The sequence below is a fragment of the Triticum urartu genome, chromosome 5A, assembly GCF_056163025.1.
Source record: "Triticum urartu cultivar PI428250 chromosome 5A, HENAU_Tu73, whole genome shotgun sequence".
Classification (NCBI taxonomy): Eukaryota; Viridiplantae; Streptophyta; class Magnoliopsida; order Poales; family Poaceae; genus Triticum; species Triticum urartu.
This window is the reverse complement of record NC_141877.1, coordinates 445,815,997-445,824,435: the sequence shown is the minus strand read 5'-3', so window position 1 is coordinate 445,824,435 and position 8,439 is coordinate 445,815,997. Positions and strand designations below refer to the sequence as shown.

Here is an 8,439-nt window from a genome sequence, read left to right as displayed (position 1 = left end):
AGAATGGTGTGATGGCCATAGATGACTTGAGGCAGCGTTCTGTTAGAGAGGATGGAATTAACAACTCTCCAGGTGTCGACGTATCGTCAGCCATGGATAGCAGCTTGGTACTGCGTGGCGTTGCGGATTCGCGTTGTGCGTTGTCTATGGCAGCATGTGGTACTTTAGCCCGCTCCTATGGTAGATGGCACTTCTCTGCGGTCGCCCTTGTGTGTTTGTACTCTGCTCGTCAGAAAGGCTTTACGAATTACGCCGACTTGATAATTTGTGCTTTTCCTTCCCGTGAAGGAACGAATATGGTGTGGCATTATAGTCGGTACCTACACATGAGTTGGGAAAACTGCGGTACAGCAAATGTTCAACACGAGGAACGGCAGCTTGTGTCAGAGTCAATTCCGAAATCTCTTCTTATCGGAACACACGCGTAGATAGAAGCTTGCAACGGTAAGTATAAACATTTGAACCATGGAATGGAAGGCCTGATCCAGCCGTCCACGGTTATGTCTAACTAGAGAGACGAGTGAACGACGTGCGTACCACGAGGTTGGTTTCACGCCACTTGTCCTCCTCCGATCATCCTACATTTCCAACCGCTGACGAAATGAAATGGCCGATTCGGGTACTTTTCGAGGTAGACCAATGCGCCTGACAACAGGGCATGGAAAGCATCGATGCCACGCACCTTCCGACTTTCGTTATACTCCCTTAGTTCCTAAATATTTGTCTTTTTAGAAATTTCAAATGAACTATCACATATGAATGTATATAGACATATTTTAAAGTGTAGATTCACTCATTTTACTTCGTATGTAGTTACTTGTTAAAATCTCTAGAAAGATAAATATTTAGAAACGTAGGGAGCAGGTAACTTTCACCAAAGATCAACGGAGTTTCCGTATCCCCGCAGACTTTACCAGACTCGCCATGAACCCAACAATAATCCAAGCACAAGAGACAAAAAGCAACAGTATGTACTACAGTGATAGTTAATCAGAGTAGCTAATCAATCAATCCTCGCGATCATCAACCAATCCTCGCGATCTCACGTGCACCGCTGCACTGCACGACGATCCAATTCCAATTCCAATTCCAACCGACCGATCCCACCCCACCAACACCAACACCAAAGCGTCCGTGTCCTAGCCCCGACTGAGGTAGGCGGCCGCGAACGCCAGCTCCCTGGCGGACTTGGGGCTGCCGGGCTGGTCCAGGAAGTAGACGTGCCGCTCGCCGGCGGTCTCGTACCGCACCACCTCGCCGCGCCACCCGCTGCCGTTGAGCGCCGCCGCGTACGCCTCCCCGCGCGCCTCGAAGTCGTCCAGCCCCGACGTGGTCACCGCCACGCGGCCGCACGCCAGCCTCCGCAGCGCCCACGCCGGCGCCGCCAGCGGGTTGATCAGCGGGTCGTCGATGCCGTACCGCCCGCCGCACACGAACGACCACGTCGCCTCGTACCGCCGCCGCGTGGCCGGGTCCGTCGTCTCCGCGCCCACGGGCCGCTTCCCCCAGAAGTAGGGGTCCAGGAGCAGCACGCCCAGGACGCCCGCGCCGCCCTCCAGCCCGCTCCCGTTCACGTCCCCGGCCCGCATCGCCATGTTGTGCGCGATGTTGGCGCCCGCGCTGTCGCCGGCGAGGAAGAGGCGTGAGAGGTTCCCCCGGTCCCGCAGCCACGGCTCCGGCCCGGCGTCCGCGTTCTTGACGGCCCAGTTGAGCGCCGCCCACGAGTCGTCGTAGGCGGCCGGCAGCGGGTGCTCCGGCGCCAGGCGGTAGTCCACGGACACCGCCACCACGCGCGCCCTGGCCACCAGCGCGTTGAGGTAGTCGTGGTACTTGGGCTCGAACGGCGTCATGATGACGAACGCGCCGCCGTGGAAGAACACCACCACCGGCAGGTCCTTCTGCTTCTCCTTCCTGCCCCCGCCTTTCCCCTCCGCCGGCGGCAGGTACATCCTGGCCCCGAGGCCGGTCGCGTGGTCGATGACGACGTCCTTGGAGACGACCCCGGTGGCGGCGTCGACGCCGGCGGGGACCCGCGCGGTGCCGTCCATCCGGTGGACGCAGCCGCCCCTGTACTGGACGAGGAACGGGGAGAAGTCGAACGCCACGGCGCGGTCGGAGGAGCAGTTGTCCGCCGGCGCCGGGGGCGCGGCGGCGGGCGGCAGCGGCGCCGTGCGGCGGCGCGGGACGAGGAAGATGAGCAGCAGGGTGGCGGCGAGGAGGAGGAGCAGGACGAGGAGGAGCAGGGCCACCTTGGCCAGCGTCGGCAGCCGCTTCATCTTGGACACCATCCTCGCGAGTCGCGACCGCTGCGCCCGTAACTATCCTGACAGGGATTTGGCAAGGGGGGGAGAAAAAGAAGTGGGATTTGGGTCGATGACGAAGCTGAATGAACGAATGAATAAATAATGGGGTGCTTTGGATAGGATAGCGCACGGGATTGCGAGGTTTGAGAAGAGATGACGGGAGTGGATTTGGTTTTTGGGGGTCGGGAAGTAGGAGCGTGAGGGCTGAGCTGACCTTTCTCCGACGTTGGTGATCTGACTGGTGGTTTTGCACAGCGGTGGAGTCTGGATGCTCGCTGCCCAATTACAATTGGGAAAGGGGAAATGTCAGGAGTGGTGGCCGTTTAAGGCTGTGTTCGGTTCACAGGGATTTGAAGGGGTTTGGCAGAGGTTTGGCAGGGATTAAATCCCATACAAGTCAAATTCCCCCCAAATCCCCTCCAATCCCCTTGGGGCAGGGTGGAACCGAACAAAGCAAGGAGGATTGACAATAATTTGTGCGAGCTTGATTGAGGGCTACACATACAAGGTTCCTTTCACCGGTCTCACCAAACCGACGGACTAGCATTTCCTGCGGGTCGTGCTCATCAGTTCCAGCGGAGTCTGTTTCTTCTTCGTGGACGCCGGCGTGTTTTAGAGCAACCACAGCAGATTTCCTGTACTAAAGTGTTAAATTTGTTCCCTATTTGATTTCCTATTTTTTTAAAAGAAAATCACTGTCCCACAGCTAGCAGATCCTCCCTGCATTTTTTGTTTGTCAAATCCTCCCACAGCTAACACGGTTTCAAACTTACACACACATACTCCCTCCTAGATGCATATCGATAGGTAATTCCACACGATGGAAGTACGGTATTAATTGAGAACTTTTCTTTGGCAAAAGATATTTATTAAGAACGTAAACAATCATGTGCACACAATTCGAATACGTAAGAAGTTTAATGTTCTCAAACATAACAATTGAAATTCAAACACAACATCTGTGCAAATAAATTAAGAGTTCAGATAAACATTATAAAAGATCAATAAACATAATGCCGCGGAGGCTTCAATGATAGTCGATAAGATATTCTCGAAGTCGACTATGAGCTTACTGGTTCTTGATTCTTTGATGTGCTATCAGTCGGGCATCCATAAGTAAGGACTCACATGACTAATGTTATCTTCAACAACGAACTTACACCTGTTACTTTCGTCGCATTCCTTCTTAGTGCAAACCAAGAACCATGTTATTACACAGCTTTCACCTAATAGAGAACCAACGTCGCGGCCTCCAAACCTCCTCCATAGCAACCACGACACCCAACAACTCAAATCATTGTATTCTTCCTCATCCGACGACAAATCGTCGAAGATCATCGCCGACAACCGCTTCATCTAGGCATGCGAAAAATAAATGGTCTATTTGAGATGTTTTTTGATGAAACATTGAAAAAACACACAAATGAAATTTGACAAACACCCAACGTGTGGCGACGGCCGAAGCGATGACAACCGACGATGGAGCTCTGGCTTGGGCACTAAGGCGGCGGAGGAGACCATCGAAACTACATAGGTGGCTGCTCACACGATTCGCGGGGAGGAGGCGGGGAAATAGGTCGACAACGGCGACGACAAAGGCGGTCTACTTCTCTGGTTCCTGTGGCATCAACCGGCTCTGGCAAGAGCTGGAGCTTGCTACAACATCTTCGAGGTCGGCCAATCCGATTCAGGGAGGAAAATTGTCTTCGGTGGCAACCTTGCAAAGCTTAGCGACGACGGGCTGGTCGGCAGCAGAAATGATGATTCTGGCAGCCTCAACGGACAGGAAGGTGAGGAAGAGGCTGGCGGGGGTGCATGATGGCGGCGCCAATTGATTCCGCCACAAAGGGAGGATTGGGCAAGGGGAGGGGGTCGATGAAAGCAGCATTCGGGTGGGAAAAGCGAGGTGGGTGAAAAGTTATATTTTTAAGGTATTATACGCTTTATAGAATCTGCTAGATAAGTCTAAATCAATAAAACTGACAATTTCTCCTCAACTATGAGATGCTCTTACTCACCGTTCGTCTTCTCTAGGTGTTGCCTACTGACTAAAATGAAATTGTGCCTTATCAGTTTGAGAACTGAAGTTGGGAATGATATCTCCTTTATTAAGAGCAGGTTCCATGGATGCTAAGGCCAACTCCAACGCACAACTCCAAACGAATGTTCTTTTTGTCCGAATTTAGTCCGTTTATGTCACATAAAGGGCTGTCGTCCGGCAGTGTCGGAGAAAATCTAGCCGGTGTGCCCAACTAACAGACGCATTTCATCCGGGCATCATGTTTCTTTTGCAAGAAAGGAAAAATAAAAACTGAAATAGCCCGCGGCCATGGTTCATGCCGGCCAGAGTGCCAGCGGCATGCACACATGCCAACCTACAAAATGATCATCCCACGGTTCACGCCGGCTCACTTGCCAGCGGCCGGGATGGCGGCGGCGGCCTGCTTTGGCGTTGTGGCCATGACGAGAGCGGTAGGGCGGAGGGTGTTGGAAGAGAAGGGGGAAATGAGGACAATGTACCCTCGACGGGTGGGTTAAGGGAGGATAAAGGCGTGCGTCGCACGCGTCCACGCCTGGTCTGTTTCACTGTAAATCCGGCGCAAATTTGGGTCGAAAATGGATCAAGAGGGACAGAAAACTGAGGTCCATCGGCGTGTTGGGTTGTGTTTTATGTCTATTTTGACCCAAACCAAATGTCGTCTTGCATTGGCCTAATAGGGCGTGTTTGGTTGCAGTTTGCAATAGTAGTTGCATTGCATGTCCATCTCCAGCCAGCCTGGTTCTTCAAATGCGCCTCATATGCAGTAGATGCAACCTGTTTGGTTGCCTGCATCGCATGGAGGGGCACTTACCCCCCTGGTGTTTGGTTGCCGTGTTTGTGCTTAGGGTGTGAGTAGATGCAAACTTCAGCTGTTTGGTTGCAAACAACGTTTGTGTTCTGCTCACCCCATTCAAATGTGGTGGCTTTACCACCACATGATCAGCACAACAGCAAAGATCAAACAAAGCAAGCACCCAAATGAAATCAAACACATCAAGCAAGGAAATGACAGCAAACTACTTAACTACATAGCATAAGTCTAGATTAACAGTAGGGGCATCCTACTTCCCTGCTCGAAGCCAGGGTGTTGCTCCTGGACAAAATATGAACAAGTTCCTAGCACAAGTATCGCCACACATCATAAAAGTTCTCCACTAACACCTTACTTAACTTAACTACATAGCATGCTCGATGTTACCAACGCAATTGTGCCTGCTGCAACGAAACATGCACATGACCGAGGAGTCGTGGTTGTAGATCTGAACCTTCAGTCCGAGTCCTGAGATGCGCACAACGACGAGGTCGCCGGGGACGATCCGGTGGCGGCGGCAGAAGTAGTTCCAACCCCAGCCAAGCACCATGTGCCCCTCGAAGTTCTAGACCTGCACCCAAAACACGCACCGCTTGTTCGCAGACAGCCTGACCACACGCGGGAGCCGCTTCATGACCAGCCAGGTGTTCATCACCTCCACGAACTTGCTAGGGACAATGAGCATGGGGAGGTCCTCATTGTCCTTGATTTGCTGGTAGAAGCGCAGCGGCTCCCTAGCCCCCTCCTCATGGCCCTGCCTCGGAGATCACCCCCTTGAACGAGGCAGACTCATGAAGGCGATCCTGCCAGGCAGGTCCACCATCCTGAGCCACCTGTTCGTGGGAATGAAATCCTCAGTGCGCTTAGCTCGACCACCACCTGAGCTCCTCCTCCCGCCACATCCCAGTCAGTCTTCAATATCTTGTCAGGTGATACGCCTCCATCGTATCTACTTTTCCAAAGACTTTTGACCTTGTTTTGGACTCTAACTTGCATGATTTGAATGGAACTAACCCAGACTGACGCTGTTTTCAGCAGAATTGCCATGGTGTTATTTTTGTGCAGAAATAAAAGTTCTCGGAATGACCTGAAACTTCACGAAGAATATTTTTGGAATTTATACAAAATACTAGCGAAAGAATCAACACCAGGGGGCCCACACCCTATCCACGAGGGTGGGGGCGCGCTCCCTGCCTCGTGGGCCCCCTGATGTTCCATCGACCTCAACTCCAACTCTATATATTCACGTTCGGGGAGAAAAAAAAAAGGAATAAGGATTCATCGCGTTTTACAATACGGAGCCGCCGCCAAGCCCTAATCTCTCTCGGGAGGGCTGATCTAGAGTCCGTTCAGGGCTCCGGAGAGGGGAATCTGTTGCCATTGTCATCATCAACCTTCCTCCATCACCAATTTCATGATGCTCACCGCTGTGCGTGAGTAATTCCATCGTAGGTTTGTTGGACGGTGATGGGTTTGATAAGATTTATCATGTAATCGAGTTAGTTTTGTTAGGGTTTGATCCCTAGTATCCATTATGTTCTGAGATTGATGTTGCTATGACTTTGCTATGCTTAATACTTGTCACTAGGGCCCGAGTGCCATGATTTCAGATCTGAACCTATTATGTTTTCATGAATATATGTGAGTTCTTAATCCTATCTTTCAAGTCAATAGTCACCTACTATGTGTTACTAGAAGAATGCCCGTGCGTTGCAACGGGCCCACATTAACTTTAAAAGTTCAATATCAATTATGTTAATATTACATTTAATATTCTCATACATATTAAGTGACATTGACGATCTTTTTACCATCAAATTCTCTCACACACACACCCTCTCCCTCACTCTTCCTCACTCTCTCTCCCCCTCTCCCTCACTCGGGAGGTGGGACGAAAATAAATCCGGAACGGATACTACCAACTGAGACATTAGGAGTAGAGATCATTTAGTTGATAAGAATAAATAGAAAACAGTGTTAAAAAGGAGAAACAAATTAGAATACATTGAAAAACCAAAAGGACGATGTAAAAGGGGATTCTCCCTGCCCCCTGGGCCTTGCCACCGAACCGGCTCAGCGGTCCAGTCCCCGCGCGGTCGTCTTCTCCTGTTCCCCGAGTCGCGTCGCTACAGAGCCGGGCTCCCCCCGACCACCTCGCTGGCATCGAAGGGGAATGGACAAGGGTGACGCCCTTCCTTCCCTGCCCCCATGGTCTCACTCCTCCTCGACGCCCCCTCCCAAATCCAGTTCTCCTCCTCGCTCGCTCGATCCCGTCGATCTGGACGAAGTCATACGCCACGGCCACCATGACCAACCCCGTCCACATGGCCGCTGCCCTCCGTGCGGGCTAGGAGCTTGTCGAGGAGCTTCGAACGCCTTCGCTACTTCGTCTGCGCCAACGAGATCAAGTCCAGCACCCCCGCATCGACGTCGCTGTCGTCTTCCTCAACCTTGGGCCACCGCGACATTGCCGTTTGATCCGCGCCGCCCCGAGCTCCCATGTCTTCCTCTAGGGCGCCATTGACACCGCCATGATCTCCTCTTGCCTTTCCCCCGTTTCCCCTCTTGTTTGCTCTCGTTAGGTATTTCTCCGTGGCCGAGAACCGCTGTCCGCCATGGCCATTGCAGGGGTAGCCACCGAGCTCCTCGAATTGACCCCGTGGCACATGCCCGCTCCTATGCACGCCCATGCCCAAGCCTGCCGCTCTTCTTCCGCGCCCGCGGGGCCACTCCCTCTCCATGCCCACGCCCGTGCTACACCACGTCGGTCGCGCCTGCCGCTGCCGTCACGCTCGCCGCAGCCACCACACCACTGTGCCCCGCGCGACACACACCCTGGCCGCGCGCCACACTCTCGCTGGCTGCGCTCGCCCCGTCTGATGCCGCCTATCCCTTCGCTCGCCCCGCTGTCGCGCCCCTGCCTCGCGCCGCCTCCAGTCGTGGCCATCTTCTGCCGGCCGCCCCCTCAGCCATGCCGGCCGCATCTCTGCCCTCCACCGCCGGCTGCTCGCCTCGCCTGCTGCGTGTTGCTTCCTGCTGCTATGCGCTGCTCTATCGCCGGTACACTGCTGCGCCATGCCCTCGACACCGCCGTGGACAAATGTGGCGGAGGGATTGTTAATGGAGTACAAGAAGGAGGTGGCGGAGAAGGTGTGGAGAGGCAGGAGGTCTGGGGCGGTGTCACCTGGCTGTGGTGGAGGTGTTTATGCGAGAAGGAGCCGGAGTGGAAGGAGAGGTCACAATTGGAAAGAATCACAAAAAAAATCATAACCCGGAGATCTCAG

At 53.4% G+C, this 8,439-nt stretch overlaps 1 pseudogene; it reads right to left on the bottom strand.

Annotated features, from left to right (window-relative positions):
• Positions 1–950: 950 nt before the first annotated feature.
• LOC147971844 (putative carboxylesterase 2 pseudogene) lies at positions 951–2,613 on the bottom strand (annotated as a pseudogene).
• Between the last annotated feature and the right edge of the window lie 5,826 nt (positions 2,614–8,439).